This window comes from Artibeus jamaicensis, unplaced genomic scaffold (genome assembly GCF_021234435.1).
Source record: "Artibeus jamaicensis isolate MK-2021 breed Jamaican fruit bat unplaced genomic scaffold, CSHL_Jam_final contig_196, whole genome shotgun sequence".
In the NCBI taxonomy this organism is placed as follows: Eukaryota; Metazoa; Chordata; class Mammalia; order Chiroptera; family Phyllostomidae; genus Artibeus; species Artibeus jamaicensis.
The window spans coordinates 207,271-223,664 of NW_026521401.1; positions in this window are offsets into that span (position 1 = coordinate 207,271).

Consider the following 16,394-nt stretch of genomic DNA (forward strand, 5'->3'; position numbering starts at 1 on the left):
CCAGAGATGCAAAAAGTTTGGACGCCCCTGCCTAAAGGGTAATTCTTGCATCCTCCCCAAGGTCTAGCAAGAAGAAATCAGACAAAGTACATAGATACTACATTAAACTGGCCTTGTGTATGCTCCAATGGTAGAGGCTCAGGTTTATATAATAACTACAGCTTTTAAATTGTCTTCAGATAAGTGGTCTTAGCCAGTCTCACAGCAGAAATGCTGCCTTAGAACCCCTCTCACAAAGCCCTCCAGGACATCACTACCAATCATTGTGAATTCCAATCAGAGGTTAAATTTATGTATAATCATTGAACCCTTAGCAACAATTACAGAAAATAAAGAGAGAATTTGGAAATTACCTGGGGGAGGGGGGAATAAGAGCATATGAGAAGGCACATTTGGGAGAAGGAGATAAAACAGATCACTGCTTCTTTTATGCTCAACTACTCAGTACATTGCCAAACAAAACATTTTAACTGTTTATTTTATACAATTGTTTACTATGTCACTTAACTTTAAGTCCTTTGAGGGTGAAGTATTTTTTCTACCTACATCATTTAGCACAATATTAATGCCAACAGACAAATATCAATTTATATTAAAATTTATGAATGAGTAAAAGAATAAATGAATGAATAACTGATGGTCCTGAAAAAAATGATGATACCACTGACAGAAACAGACTATAAAGAACGAGGCCAGTGTAACATGCTGTTCAAAAAAAAGTCTTACCTCAATATAAGAACTTTATAAAAGCTAAGAGCTTCTCAAGTCTGCTTCATCAGGAGTTGAGGATGGTGAGGATAAAGATAGTCACCATTTATCTCAGGTCCATGTTATGCAAACGTCACCACAGCCTGGTGACACAGGAACAGTTATCATCCTCTTTTGACAGGTGAGAAAACAGAGTCTTAAAGAAGTTATGTAACTTACCTAAGCAACCTGGGAAAAGGTTGGCTTTAAACCCAGGCTCACCTGATTCTGGAATCTCAATGCACTTACTGCTTCTCAAACAGCAAACTTCTATTCCCTGAATATGAGTATCTGAGGAGCTCCGTGCCCTTAGCCTGTCACTCCTCACCCTGGTGTGTGCCGCTCTTACACCATAAGCAGCCTTTTCCCTCAGACTTCCTCTTTGAAGGCCAAACCACACCCAGGTGGAGCGGTCACTCACGGTCCTTTTCTCGGCTCAGATGCTGGTGTTCTCTCAGACCTACCCCAGAGTAAAGAGGGCTGGAGAGGTGGCTGGTTTCTTCCTCAGCAGGCCTAAACCTCCATGCCCTCTGGGACCTGCCCCTGGAATACTTCCTCAGCCTCCTCATTGGATATGCAGATGGACAAGGGTTAACTTTGCCCTAGGAAATGTTTGGCCCTTGCCTTGCTCCTGGGAGGTAACCTCTAAGCCCTTGAATGTCTGCCTGATAAGAGCATCTTTCTATAGAAAAAAAAAAGTATCTTTCTTTACCTGGAGGCCTTGGGTTGCTCAATATCAACCTGACCTCTGTAGAGTCTAGAAACTAAGGTCCACCATGTAGGTACTCCATGCCTACATGACTGATCCCTGGGGTGGGGGGGGCGGAACTAGACACCAAGGCTCTAGTCTCTCTGGTTGGTGATACTTTGTGTCTGGTGCCTCACACCATTGCTAAGAGAAGTAAGTATTGTTTGGATGATTTCACTAGAAGAGAACCACTGGAAGTTCATGGTTGGAACTCTCCTAGACTCTGCCTGTGTGCCTTATCCTGCCACTGATTGTCATCTGTATCTTTTGGCTGTAATAAACTATAACAGTAAGTATAACAAGGTTTTTTTTCCCAAGTTTTGTGAGTCTTTCCACAGGAAATTATTGAACCTGAGAGTGGTCTTGGGGACTCCCAAACAGCACTTTTCTTGATGCATCGCTCCTGCCTGCTCCTCTCATCATCTTTTGTTTCATATCTGAGCCTGGCTGTCTACATTTCCCTTTAGACCTTATTGTTGCCAAGTTTGCATTGTCCAGGGATGAAAAGTGCAGCACCCAGGGTTCATCTGCAGCCATGCCCATGATTTGTTCTTGCTCCTATAGGACCCCAGCCTAGGCCAGAGTACTTAGCTCTTTCCATCCCAAAGAAAAGAGGGCAGAGAGTATCCCCACTGAAGATGAACAGCTGCTTAATAGAGTCTCCATAGAGACCATAAATGGGAGGAGGAAAGCGATAAACCAGATAACCTCTAAGCTTCTCTCTAACCCTTAAAGTACTGGTTATTAGATTCATCCACTTGGTTTGGAGGCTTTTGGTTTGAAGCAATGACAGGATTTTCAAGTGGAGATGTCCTTGTGAATGCCCACAGAGAGGGCTAGGTAGACAGATGTGGGTGGGACACAACAATGTTATTAGGACTGTACCATGCTTGGGAGGGGAGAAAGAAGTGGGAAGCTCAGATTACAGGCACACTTGGATGTGGGAGCCCAAGAAACCAATAGTCAGGCTGCTTTTGAAAGCTCTGCTCTGGTTTTCCAGAACTTGCTGGGAAAGTCTCCTTTTTCTTCCCTGCCAACTTCTGCCCGCCTGGCACTAAAGGGCCTCGCCTGCAAGTCACAGCTATGAAAGCCATGCAAGGATGCTAATTGCTGTATCTGACCTCCCTTTGGATAACAAGAGAATCACTCTCCCTAATTAGCCCTGCTGCCGGTAGACCAGCAAAGCCAAATGTTTATTATGGGATGAATGCACTTACTGTAAATTTTGACATGTGCTGTGAAAAGATGTTGGATAAATAAGACTTCAGAGGCATGGGTTGTTTAAATAATGAATACCCACTGCTGTGGGTGATAAGGGTGGAGGGGAGCAAGACAAAAAAGAGGCAAAGGACCCCAGAACAGTGCTCAGAACCTAGGAACAGATCAGGCTGGTCAGGAGAGAAGCAGGGGGAGGCATTCTGGGGGGTAAGGACAAGAAGGCTAGGGAAGGAAGAGAAAGTGTGCTGGTCATCCTAAGTCACCCACTGGAGCTTCAGTGCTCCATCTTTCATGAGTCAACTCTCTCCCATATCCTCCACCCACTCATGCCTATTCATAGCCCCTTGAAAAGCATTCTGGGGAAACACTGATAAATGGATTGTAAAACAAAGACAGAGGAAGGGCCAGAGGGAAAGCACCACCTTTCCCCTATGGACTCCAAAGCCAGGGCCTTCATGGATAGGCCTTGTGTTGATTATTGTTGACGTCTTATTTATTCCCAATTGACAAAAAGCTGAGTACCTTGGAGGATGATTCTGTGCCTGAGCTTCCTAAGCAGGCCAAGAAATGCAGAGGGAAACATCCCACCCAGTCAGAAATCCCAAGCCCAGGACATTCTAGGGCATTTAAAAAGGGAATGCTGGTTTTATGGGTTAATTTTAATGTCTGTAGGCCTAGTCCACATAGTATACCTTTCTTTTCTTTCTAAAAGAAAGATATCTACTTCTCCATTAGAAGAGGACCCTCCCCCTTGATCCCAGAGGGCTCAGGCCCAGTGGGCTGATCTACAACTAAGTCTCACAATAATTGCTAACTCTGTTTCTTACAGTTTATTGGATTCCAGCTGGCCAAGGAGAGACATCCTCTCATCTCAGCAGATGGGGGTTGCTGGACAAGCTTACATAGGGTCAGGGAGGCAGAGAAGCTGTGAGTAATTACAGACATCAGGCTCCATAGAGCTCATATTTGTCTCAGACACACAGGTCAGCCCTGATCCCCTGCTTGTCGAGTCCCCACCTCAGCCCCTGGCCCTCGGCAAATTGGATCATTCGCTACCCCCATCTCTGTTTCTCTTTCTCTTAATTTCCCAATAAATGACTTTCAATGTAGATCCCAAATGTGAACTTGAAGGGTCTTTTTACAGCATTTAAAGTAGTTTACCTTTCATCTGTTGGTGGGCCTTGGAGAACTACTGAGGGTGTGCCAATAAGGGCAGATATACGAGGTCAGTAGTTCAGAGGTATGTTAGTAGTAGTGAGGCAGGTGAGCCAGAGAGGTAATTGTGGAGACAGAATTGCCCTTTAGGAAGCTGCTGAAATTGGGCTGGCCTGAGGCTCTACATTTAGCACATGCATTGATCAGGACACACTAGGTTATACTGATGTAGTAAACAAATATCAGTGTCTTATGACCAATGGAGTTATATTCTCTAATTTGTTCACTGGCTCCTTCTCCCTTGTAATTTTTACTTCATTATTTTCCTCCCTTCATTCTGAGGAACTTCCAAATGTTATTCTCTCTTTAGTTTTTCACCTCCACACATCCCTCCTGTTTTTTGTTTCCCTCCCTCAGGAAGGCTCTTTCACTATGAAGGGCTCTTTTTTCTTCCTCCTATGGAGCACATTGACCTTTCCTCTTCTCCATAGGACAAACCCGGCCTGGCATGCTCCTGACGGGAATTGGCTCAGGAAGTTCCCGTAATTGCTCCATCCTTATTACTGAGTCTATGAAGCCAGTCTTGGCCAGGGCGCCCCCCTTCCTTTTGCCTGCTCACTTGCTAGAATCAGGCTGCAGATGGGCTGCTAATGAGGTGACCAATTAACAAACACTAAATAACCCCAAAAGGGTATTTTTTCCTCTGGCCTGATTTTCAGGACCCTTTGTTCCTCCTTGGGAATCTGTCCTCTATGACAGAACCACAATGGGGCTTTTCCCAAGCCTGACCCTATGAGAAGCTGACTCACTCAATGTGAGGTCACAAGACCCCACTACCCAACTCTTGCTTCGCGGGACATGGGAACAAGGAGGGTTCCTGCCTCTCAGGAATCGTAATGCAACTATCCCACATTATTGACCACATTCCACGTGTTATATAATAATCCCCATGCAACCTTCCATTCATTCATTTAGTCAGACACAACTTCTTGTGGGTGCATGCTATAGTGGGCAGTCCTGACCTGAGATCTGGGCAACATGGCCTGTTCCTATGTTTTGTAACACATTTTTGTGAATTTTCTGTCTTTCTTTGGTGCCTAGTACTGGCTGGAACTGGACATGTGGGCCTGGTAGAAAATTCTAAGTCGTATGTGAGCCCTGTCCCTCTTTCTCCCCTTCAGGGCAACCTCTCACTCTCCACCCTTCCTCCCCACCTCACTTCTAGACACACACACACACACACACACACACACACACACACTCGGGATTGACCAGATGTTGTGAGGTGCTTCACACTTACGGAATCTGAGCAGATCACTCCCTCTAGCCATAGGAGTATTTCTTTCATGGAGTCCCCTGAGAGTGACCTACTAAAATGTGCTGACACACTGACTTTGTGTGACTTGATTATATGAACAGAGGCCCCACAAAAAAAATTAAAAAATAAAGCCCAGGTATCAATATACCCTAGGGATGGCCCTGCCCTAGATACATGGCAATGAGAAAAATGGACAATTCTTGCCCCATGGCAGTTATAGTCACACAAACGTTAGTCAAAAGAGGATCAGAAGGAAGAATATAAGGTATTTCAGACTCCACACAGGAACCTGACCTACTGTGTAAGTTAGGTGCGATTATCAGCTCCACTTTCCAGATGGGGAAACTGAGACACAGAGATGTAGAATTCCTGTCCTATGGCATACTCCTACTAGAAACTTGCTCACATGGGAACCCATTAAGCATAGAACTTCCACCATCTGCTCAGGCTGAAGGAGGAATACTCTGGCCTAGAAGCAGGGAAATGCTAATTGTGAGAATAATTTTGGTAGCAAGTGAGGAAAAAAACAGCAAAAAACTAACTCAAGGGAGCCCTGGCTGGTGTAGCTCAGTGGATTGAGTACAGGCCTACGAACCAAAGGATCATTGTTCAATTCCCAGTCAGGGCACATGCCTGGATTGCAGGCCAGTTCCTAGCAGGGGATGCACGAGAGGCAACCATACCTTAATATTTCTCTCCCTCTCTCTTTCCCTTCCCCGCTAAAGATAAATAAATAAAATCTTAAAAAGAAAGAACAGATTGCCAGGTTGAGTATAAAAGCAAAAATGTCAAAACAAAAAAAAAACTGACTGAAGGAAAAAAACTGGGGGATTGATTGGCTCTTAAGAGGCTCATGAGTGTTTATACTTGGGCATAGCTGTATGCAGGTGCTCAGATGATATCACAAAATTCATTCTCCTCACTATCCTTTTTTTAAATGATACTATAATTTACAGTCATTAAAGTATACAGATCATAGTGTACACTTAGTAAATTTCTACATACAAAATCACAACTCAGATCAAGATAATAGAAAGTTTAGCACCCCATAATTCTTCTTTTCCCTCACTGTAGTCAATAATCTTTCCAGTGTTGCCACTATGCTGACTTCTATCCCCACAGATTCATCTTCCCTGTCTTGATTTCACATATATCAAATCACATAGTGGGGATTCCTGTGTGGCTTTGACTTTGCTCAGTCAAAATTATAATTATAAAATTTATGTTTCTTGCAACAGGAATTTGTTCTTTTTCATTGCTGTGCAATATTTTACTATATGAATATATCACAAATTTTTGTTGGCAAACACAGAGATTGTTTCCAATTTTGGCTACTATGAATAAAGCTGATATGAGTATTTTTGTAGCTGTCTTCTTATAAACAAAAGCACTAATTTCTGCTGGGTGTTTGTACTTGGGAGTGGAGTTGGCAGGAAATAGAGCATATGTATGCTGAGTCTTAGTACATACTTCAAAACCATTTCTCTGGAGCAGTTATCCCAATTTACACCCACACAAGCATTTTTAGTTGGAGTGTTTGTTGTTTGCAGGTGTTTTTTATATATTATGATCTATACATGTCATATATATCATAAATGAATTGTAAATATCTTGTCCCAATCTTACATATTCTCTTAACAGTGTCTTTTTATAAATAGAAGTTCTTAATTTTAATAAAGTCCAATTTGATATTTATTTTATGTTTAGTTTGTGTGTGTAGGTGAGTGGGTGGGTGTGTATTTCCTGTTGAAGAAAACTCTATCTCAAAAGCATGAATATATTCTCTTTCATTTTATTCTAGAAATGTGATTGTTTTTAGCTTTCATATTTAGATCTGTGATCCTTCATGCATTAATATATTGTGAATGGTGTAAAGCAGAGGTCAAGGTTCATTTTCTTCTACATAAATATCCAATTAACCCAGTGCCATTCATTAAAAAGCATATCATTTCCCCCACTAAATTGTAGTGGAATTTTTGTTATAAATCAGGGCATTGTATATGTGTTCCCACTATTATATACCCTTTATTAGCCACTGATGTGATCCCTTCGTGTGGTATCAAAATCATCAAGTGTGGTTCCAGTCTTACCTGTAATCAACTCAGCAGCACCAGGTAACAGAAAACAGACATTTCTTGTCAGTATCTTCAACATTGCATTTGGGTTTCCACACTAATCCTTGAGTCAAACACTATGGTCAAATGTTGATTGGCCAGTATTTGGTCATATGCTCATCCCTGAAGGTAATGGTAGAGGGTGTGGAGAGGAACCTACTCAAACTTCTCTATTAGGGTAGGAAAGGTGTGTCTCTTAAAAGGAAATGTAACCAAAAGCAGGGAAATGGATGCTGGGCAATAAAAGAAAGCTAGAGACTCTATGGCCTTGAAGGTCCCCTACCACTTTTAAGTTGTCACTCTCCTGTGCTGACTTAATCATGGACTATTACTGTGCACCAGACAGTCTGTGAAGTACTACGGGTTGTTTGGAGATGTGTTAAGATTTTTATGCACTCACCTCTGGTGATAGGTTAGATTAAGGAAACCTGAAGAATGATCCAGCATTACTGGCTGGCTTTCTTGGGTTAACAAGGGAAGGGAACCTTGGGCAGTACTGGGTACCTCTAAGTTACCACTGCCAAGCTGCAGGGAAATCAGGTCTGTAGAGTTGCACATCACATCTCACTTCAACAGGTGTGATCTCCAATGAGACATTGCTCTAATGGGGACTAATGACACAGGGAGAGTTGAACAGGGAAGCTGTGATTTCCAGTATCCACCAGTCTGTCACTACTAAGAGGAAATAGATTTTTGCTTGGTAATCAAAGTCAAATCTCTTACTTTCTTCACCCTTCAGTGATCCCACCACCAGCCACGGTGCACACAAGGTGCTCTCACTCTACCTTGTTCTCTAAGTTTTCAGAAAACCAAAGATAAGCCAGACACCCTGCTATACCTTCTCCAAGGAGACCGGATGCCATCCTCTCCTAGGATACCTGGATTCTCTGTGGGAAGCGGGTGCTTGAAGAAGGACATAGAAGTAAGAAGGGAGAGGTCATAGGAGGGAGCTCTTTACCTGGAAGGAGCGCAGAAAAAATAAAGCAACAATGTCAGAGGTGTAATCAACCTTTGAAGACTTCACAGTGTTTGGACAGAAGTGTGTGAATAATATTCATTTGGATTGGCACCTGTGCACACCACTGAAAGGAAAATAGTATTTTGTCACAGTTGTGATGAGGAGCAAGCAGTCTGTGCAGACAGGCTGCATATCTCCTGAAGACTGTGAAGATGTTTTTTTCCCCTTTTCTTTCCATCTCAGTGTAACTCTGTGACTCCTTGAAAATCCAGTGGCTCAGAGTCAATGCTTGACATTCCTTTTTATGCTTCTTTAGACAGAGAAGGAACAGGGAAATACCTGGCCAGGGCATCGCCAGGATGTCAGAGGCCAGGTTTCTGGTTCTGGCCCTGCAGCTGGCCCTCTCGTGGCTGTGGCTGACTGGGATTAGGACTGTGAGCCTCAGGTTTTCTGAGTGTGACATGCAGAGAACTGATCCTTCCACGCTTCCCATTTTTGTGCATGGGTCACAGTCAGAGACACAACTCTGAGAGTCAAGAGGGTTCTTTGAGGGTGATGCCATTCCACCTTCCCTGAGAGAATCCTGAAGATATGCCATTGCTTTTAACCAACAAGATAGTCACACCAAGTGGCATCAAGGGACTGAGTACCTCTGATTAGCTCTCACTCTCCCCAGTGTGAGTGCAACTTCACTATCCCTCATCCTTGTTTTTCTCACACTCACAGCAACTTTTGAAAGTTGGGATTTGTTAGCCTTTACTCTAGGCTCCTGGCCCATCTCCCCAGGTACAATGGATTCTGGCAATCCGGCCCCAGCTTCTGAAAATTCCCTTAATTCTATACCCAGTAATACCCCAACTTCTGTAGACCAGAGCCCTCCTTCTTACTCTTTAGAGACTCCTGTCCACAATGATAATGAGGCTGCTCTCATAGGAGGTCCTGGTGAGGAGAACTTCCACACCCTGTGGGCCCCCAGCCCACCCAGCAGGGCTCTCCTGAGCCAGCTTCGCCTCACCAGTGGTGCCCTTGTTCTCCTCCTCAGGCTCCCTGCACTGGGTCTATTTCAGCCCCCTGTGTCATATTAACATCTTCTGCACCCTTCTACCTCTCTTTTTTCCCATCCCCTCCTTTCTCTTTATCCTCCTTCCCCTCTCTCCTTGCTTTCTCTCTCCCACTCACTCCTCCCCCCATCTTAGCTCCTCACTCCTCCTTTCTTCCCACTGCAACTCTCCTCTCATCTTTCTTCCCAGACAACTATCCCTTGGGAACAAACACAATTCCCCTGCCCAGCACCCCCCACACCACAGTTCAGCATGCGAGACTTTCTAACTGAATATTTCCTAAGCATGCATCTTACAACATGCCCAGTCTCCCCTACCAGCTAGAGGTCACACCGTTGGTGGGGTGACATGTTTCACACTCACACAAGATGTGTCTATCACCAGTCCCTGTTCTCCTTCTGTAGGCAGCAAAGTGGGGTCATTGAAATTTAGAGTACAAGGATCCTGCAAAAATGAATTTTCTGGCCCTAGAACTCATCGTCATCCCAAACCACACCAACAATGCAGCATGTTTGCTATGTGAAGTATTATTAGAAATTAATGTCTATATATTATTAGATATTAGATAATGTCAATATTATAGTTCCACATACTCTAGAATAGTATTTATATTATAGTATTAGATAACATCTAATACTAGATATTAATTATCTATCAAGATAAAGAACTAAACTAGAAGAAACACAAAGACACTAAACAAAAAAATAAGAGGGCAAAACTACATTACAAGGTATTAAACATATTTTAAAGCTATTATAAAAAATAACTCATTTTGGTGTGTGGAGGGAAGAGGCAGTTCAATGGAAATAAACAGAGACTAGAATTAGGCCTAAATGCAAAAAATAGTTTAGCCTACATTAGGGATGGACTTAACAAATGTTATTAGAGTCATCATTTCACTGAACTGTGCAATATGGCAGCCACTAGGCACACATGGCTACTGTGCACTTGAAAGTCCTAAATATATGCTAGATTTTGAAGACTTGGTATGAAAAAAGAAATGTAAGATAACTATAATTTTATATCATTATATGTTGAGATAAAAATTTGGATATGGTGGGTTAAATAATATGTTATTATAATTACTCTTACCTGCTTCTTTTTACTTTTTTAATGTGGCCAGTAGAAAATTTTAAATTACATACATGGCTTACATTATACTCTATTGGTATCACTAGTCTAATCATTTGTTACAATAAAATTGAATTTCTTTCTCACTCCTTATACCAAAATCAAAATCCAAATACACCAACAATTTTATTTTATTATTTAAAATTTATTTTTTAATTGATTATGCCATTACAATTGTTCTATTTCCCCCCTTCATTCCCCTCCACCCTACCCCCTGTCCCCACCATTACCCCCCCTTTAGTTTATGACCACATGTCTCAAGTTCTTTAGATTCTATATTTCCCATACTATTCTTGCCCCCCATCTATTTTCTATCTACTGTCTATGCTACTTATTTTCTGTACCTTCTCCCCCCTTCTCCTCCTCCCACTCCTCTGTTGCTAACCCTCCTTGAGATCTTCATTTCTATGTTTCCACTACTGATCTAGCTGTCCTTTTAGTTTGCTTTTGTTTTAGGTGTAGTTGTTAATAACTGTGAGTTTGCTGTCCTTCCACTGTTCATGTTTTTTTAACTCTTTTTTCTTAGATAAGTCCCTTTGACATTTCATATAATAAGGGCTTGGTGATGATGAACTCCTTGAATTTGATCTTATCTGAGAAGCACTTTCTCTGTCCTTCCATTCTAAATGAAAGTTTTGCTGGATAGAGCAATCTTGGTTGCAGGTCTTTGGATTTCATGACTTGGAATATTTCTTTCCAGACCCTTCTTGTCTGTAAGGTCTCTTTTGAGAAATCAGCTGACAGTCTGATGGGAACTCCTTTGCAGGTGACTGTCCCCTTAGCTCTTGCTGCTTCTAGGATTCTCTCCTTCATTTTAATTTTGGCTAATGTAATTATGATGTGCCTTGGTGTGTTTCTTCTTGGGTCCAACTTCTTTGGGACTCTCTGAGCTTCCTGGATTTCCTGGAAGTCTATTTCCCTTTGCCAGATTGGGGAAATTCTCCTTTATTATTTGTTCAAGTAAGTTTTCCACTGGTGGCTGTGCCTTTCCCCCTTCTGGTACCCCTATAATTCGGATGTTGGAGCGTTTAAAGATGTCCTGGAGGTTCCTAAGACTCTCCTCATTTTTTTTGAATTCTTGCTTCTTCACTCTTTTCTGTATGGCCATTATTTGCTTTCTTCTGGTCCACTCCATTGATTTTAGTCCCAGTCCTTTTCATAGCTATTGGTTTCCTGTGCAATTCCATTCATTTCAATTAGTTTCGCCTTCATATGTTTCTCTAATTTGTGCCTATAATCAACCAGTTCTGTGAGGATCCTGATCACCAGTGTTTTAAACTGTGCGTCTGAGAGTTTTGCTATTTCTTCATCGCTTAGATTTATAGGCTCTGGGGCTTTGAGATCTTCTTGAGCCATTTTTGGTCTGTTCATGCCCATTAAGTATGAGGAGCAGAGCCTTGGACTCCCAGGTTGCTGGGTTGTGATGCTGTATGTGGGGGCATGGTCAGAGCGGAGAAATGGCGGCCCCTCTGCTGCCACTTGCCACTGGGGCCTGCTGGCTCCCATCCAATCACCCACTCCCTTGTTTGTCTATCCACGCACGAATGCGCGACCACAGTCAACCTGTAGCCCTGATCCCTCGCTGTTTCCCCACGGTCGCTCGCTGAGTTGCCCACCAGGTCCAACCCTGCACCTGGATTCCCCACGCTGACCGAGTTTTCCTGTGCAACCCCGCTCCACCAGCTGCTGGTTTCACCCCTCTTACCGGTCAGGCTGAAGAATTTGTTGTTATCAAACTTCTGAAAAGTTCAATTTTCTGTCTTCTGGGTGTGTTTTCTGTTGCTAATATTTAGTTGTCTCTAAACTTGGTTGTGTGAGAAAGCACAGTGTCTCTACCTGTGCCTCCATCTTGGTGGAAGTCTCATGTTAAATACACCAGCAATTTTAATGTGAAATATGACACCAGGAAAAACATGCACAAATTTATTTTATTACTTTGTTTTGTGATCTTGGAGTGCTTGAAGAACTTTGAAAGCATGAAAAATCAAAAGCTTTTTAAAAAAAGGATCGATAAGTTTGATTTCATAAAAATAAAATTATACATAAAGCACAAGTAATAAGATAAAAAGACAGTAATTTTAAAGGGAAAATTTATATAAGAAAAGCTCTTGCAAATTAGTTTTTTTAATTGAATAAACCTATAGAATTGGCAAAAGTATGAATTAGCTCTTCCATAAAAAAAGAATTTAAACCCACTAATACACATAAATAAAATGTTCAATCTTGCAATTAAAGCCTGAAAACTCAAAGCCAGTACATCATTTTTCTTCTAGTAGTTTGATAAAACTTAAAAGATCATGAGGATGCAAGGAACTACCCCTAGCATTAGTAGGAATATAAACTACCCCTCTCTTTAGAAGTCAGCTTCAGCAATAACTATCAAACTATTAAATTCATATATTCTTTTACCCAGGACTCTACTCCTGAGAATTTAATCTGCAAGTACACTTGGATAAGAAAGCATAAATAAATATATTAAAATTCCCATTGCAGTGTTACAATAGCAAAAGCCAACAACCAACCAACCAACCTAGAAACAACTTAAACATTCATCAGATAGGGACTGGGAAGTCAATTTTTATACAGCCATGCCATGGAGTATTATGCAGCCATAAAAAAGAATAAGGCAGGTTTATGTATATTGACATGCAGATATCTCCATTTTTGTATTAGTAAATGACAAAAGCAAATTCAAAAAATTATGTATAAACCTATGTATAGTTTTCAAAGGCACAGTTACATACATTGTGACTATATTAAACATTTCTGGAAAGATTTATAACTCATTGAATATCATAAATCTCAGTTGTGGGGAAAATTCAAGAGTATCGCAGGAAATTGCTTAGTTTCTGTTTTATCCTTTTGTGTTCTTTGAACTTTAAAAAAATACCATGTTCATTTACTGTTTATAATTTTCAAAATTACCTAGCTCAGCCCTGGCTGGTGTGGCTCAGTTGGTTGGCCCATTGTCACTTAAACAAAAACTTTGCAGGTTCCATTCCCAGCTGGGGCACATACCCAGGTTTCAGGTTCAGTCTCTGGTCAGGGCACATATAGAAGGCAACCGATCCATATTCTCTCCCTCTCCCTCTTTTCTCTTCTATCTAAGTCAGTAAGCATGCAAGTCCTCAGGCGAAGATAAAATATAAAAACAAAAATTATCTAGTTTAACCCTTCATTTTAAAGTAGAAAACTAAGACCCAAGAGAGGAAGCATTTTGATCACTTAACAAATTACTCCAGAACTTAGCAGTTTACAAAACCACTTTCTGATGTCCATGATCGTGTAGTTCAGGACTTCAGAAAGGGCTTGGTGGGGCAGCTGACTATCTGTCAGCTAGGAGCTCAGCTGGGCTGTGGCCTGGACCCCTCTCCAGCATGGCAGTCTCAGGGCAGTTATTTCCTACATAGTAGCTGGTTTCCCTCAAAGAGAGTCAGGCAGAAGCTTTTCTGACTCAGCCTTGAAAGTCACACAGCATCAATGCCACTGTTCAGTATTGGTCTAAGCTATCACAAACCCACCTTGATTCAGGAAAAGATCATAGATCTCCCAAACTCCAATCCTCCAGCCACTACCATCACCACCTATCCCTGGGATGAGTGCTAAAGAATTTTGTGTCCATGATTTAAAACCACTACAGGAAGTTACCTGCCCAACATAATAGGCAAAAAGTGGCAGAGGTCAATGGAAAGCAAGGGAGAAGTTCTCTGGCTCCATCACTACTCTGAAGACATTTTAAATGTGACTTGCCTACCTCTAATACCTGCTACCTGACCAACTCCCATGCACCAAAGACTCCATCCCTGGCAGCCAAGCTCACCTGGGCCTAGTTTCTGTGTCACAGGATGCCATCCTTTCACAATACCTCCCCCAGAAAGGTACAAAATTGGGCTTTGTCTTTTTAAATGTTCTCTGGAGGTGTCCTCTGGGGCAGACACACAGGAGCAGCCAGTCTTACAAGGGCCTTCTAATGTAATGTATTTATTCAGTCCAACTGAGTGAAGCAGGGGTCACCTGGGCCCTCTCTGCTGGCTCATGGTGATAGCTTAATTACTGAACCAATTCCTTCTTTGCCCTCCCCCACTCGCTCTTTCCCTCTCCTCTGCCTAGTCTCTGCTCACACTTCTTCTCCTTCTTCAAGAGCGTTGGCAGAAATTGTCAGGGAGTTGATCAGATTTATTCAATTTAGACTTAACAGGCCTGGGACTCCTATTTCTCCTTCAGGTTCATAAGGTTTTTTATTCCATTTACAGGTTTATTCATTTATCAGATATTCGTTTCAATTCACTTTAAACACCGGGTGCGGGGAGATGAGTTCAGGGGAGATGCTCATCATTTATTGCTCAGGGTCCTTTGAGAGCTGCTGGGCTGGCCCCATTTCCATGCTGCTGCAACATCAGATGGGGGGTGCTTTAAAGGGACAGGACACTGAGTGTGCATGTTCTGGCCAAGGATGGGACTGTCAGGCATGTCTCTTTTCTAGCTGACTTAAGGCACCCTGGAGTCCCCAGAAGATTCCCCCAGGCTGGGCTTCACATCCGTTTTCTGACTTAGAGAACACTGGCCTTCCAGATCAGGAGCTCTCTTCCACTCTCATTCTCTTAAAGGTAAAGGGGAGAGTTCCAGTAGTGTCTTCTTCCATTGTCCCAGGAATAAAGAATCCCATCCTCCAGCCACTGCTCACCTGCCCTCCATCATGTACTCCATGTGTCTTTAGGAAAGGATGCCACCCTAGACCCTTTGAGACAAAAGACACTCATTCCTCCAACAGGTAAGGTGCGCTGGGAAAGAATTGGCTTGAGAGGTCTCCTTCAGTCCTCAGGATGAGGACCTCCCTCATATGCAGTCATCTACCCCAGGTCTCAGCACCCCCCTCACTGCCAGGAAACTTCTTTCACACATCTAATCTTTACTCTCCTTCAGTGATTAAAGCACATTTACTCTCCACTGCCATTTGTCCATCATCCTTTGAAAAAAGGGGGTGAAATCTTGCAGTTATTTAAAGAGTTATTAAACCTCTTCCAGTCTTACTATTCCACTTAATTTTCCCATAAAAACAGTGCCAGACCTTCACCACCTCTTTGATAGGCAAATGGCATCCTTTGTGCTATCCCACTCACTACAGAAAGGTAGACACAGAACACACTGCTCCTCAACCCTGGGATGTGGCCTAAGCCCAACCAGTCACCTGTGCTCCTGGTTCTAGGGTAAGTGAGGCCTTGGAGATGGGACTGCAGGGAAGAAGTGTCAGTGGCAGCGGCCATACAGTATGTCTACCAGAGGCCATGCTGCCCCATGCAGCAGTGGGCAATGCCCTGACCAGATATCTCCTGGTAAAATGCAATTGTTGTGCTCTCTGCCTCTCCCTCTCCAGAGCCACCCTAGTGCCTGACCATTCCTCAGCCCAGTCAGGTGGCCTTCCTGCCTAAAGATTAGCAAGCCACTGACGTTCTTCCAAAAATCCCATTTTCTGTTTACTTCACACAGAGCCAGTTTTTCTGCTTGCAATAGCTTTCCCCTTACTCCATAGGGACAAGAGGCAGGGCCATTCTGTCCTGAGGGCTTGAGCAGGGAGGTGACAGATATTGCTTCAGAAGTATCCTGCCTGCCCTGGAGCAGCTCTCCTGAGAACCAGGCTCCACCCAGGGCACAGGCCAGCACCTCCCCAAGCAAGCAAGCAGGCAGCCCCATTATTCCTACGGCTATTCTTGCTGCTGGGGTTGACATTGTGACCTTACCTGAGAGTGGTCTGGTGCTTGAAGAGTCCCAGAATTTTTAACAAGATGACATGTACAGAGAGAAAACAGCTACACTGCTTCCCCCTTCAGCCTTGAACCTGCCTCACACATCTCCTAAACTCTCTCTCTCTCTCATGCATACACACAAGCATGCATGCATCCTTCCTCAGAAAAGGAAATAGCCAAGAGCCCAAGCTCAGGTAAAA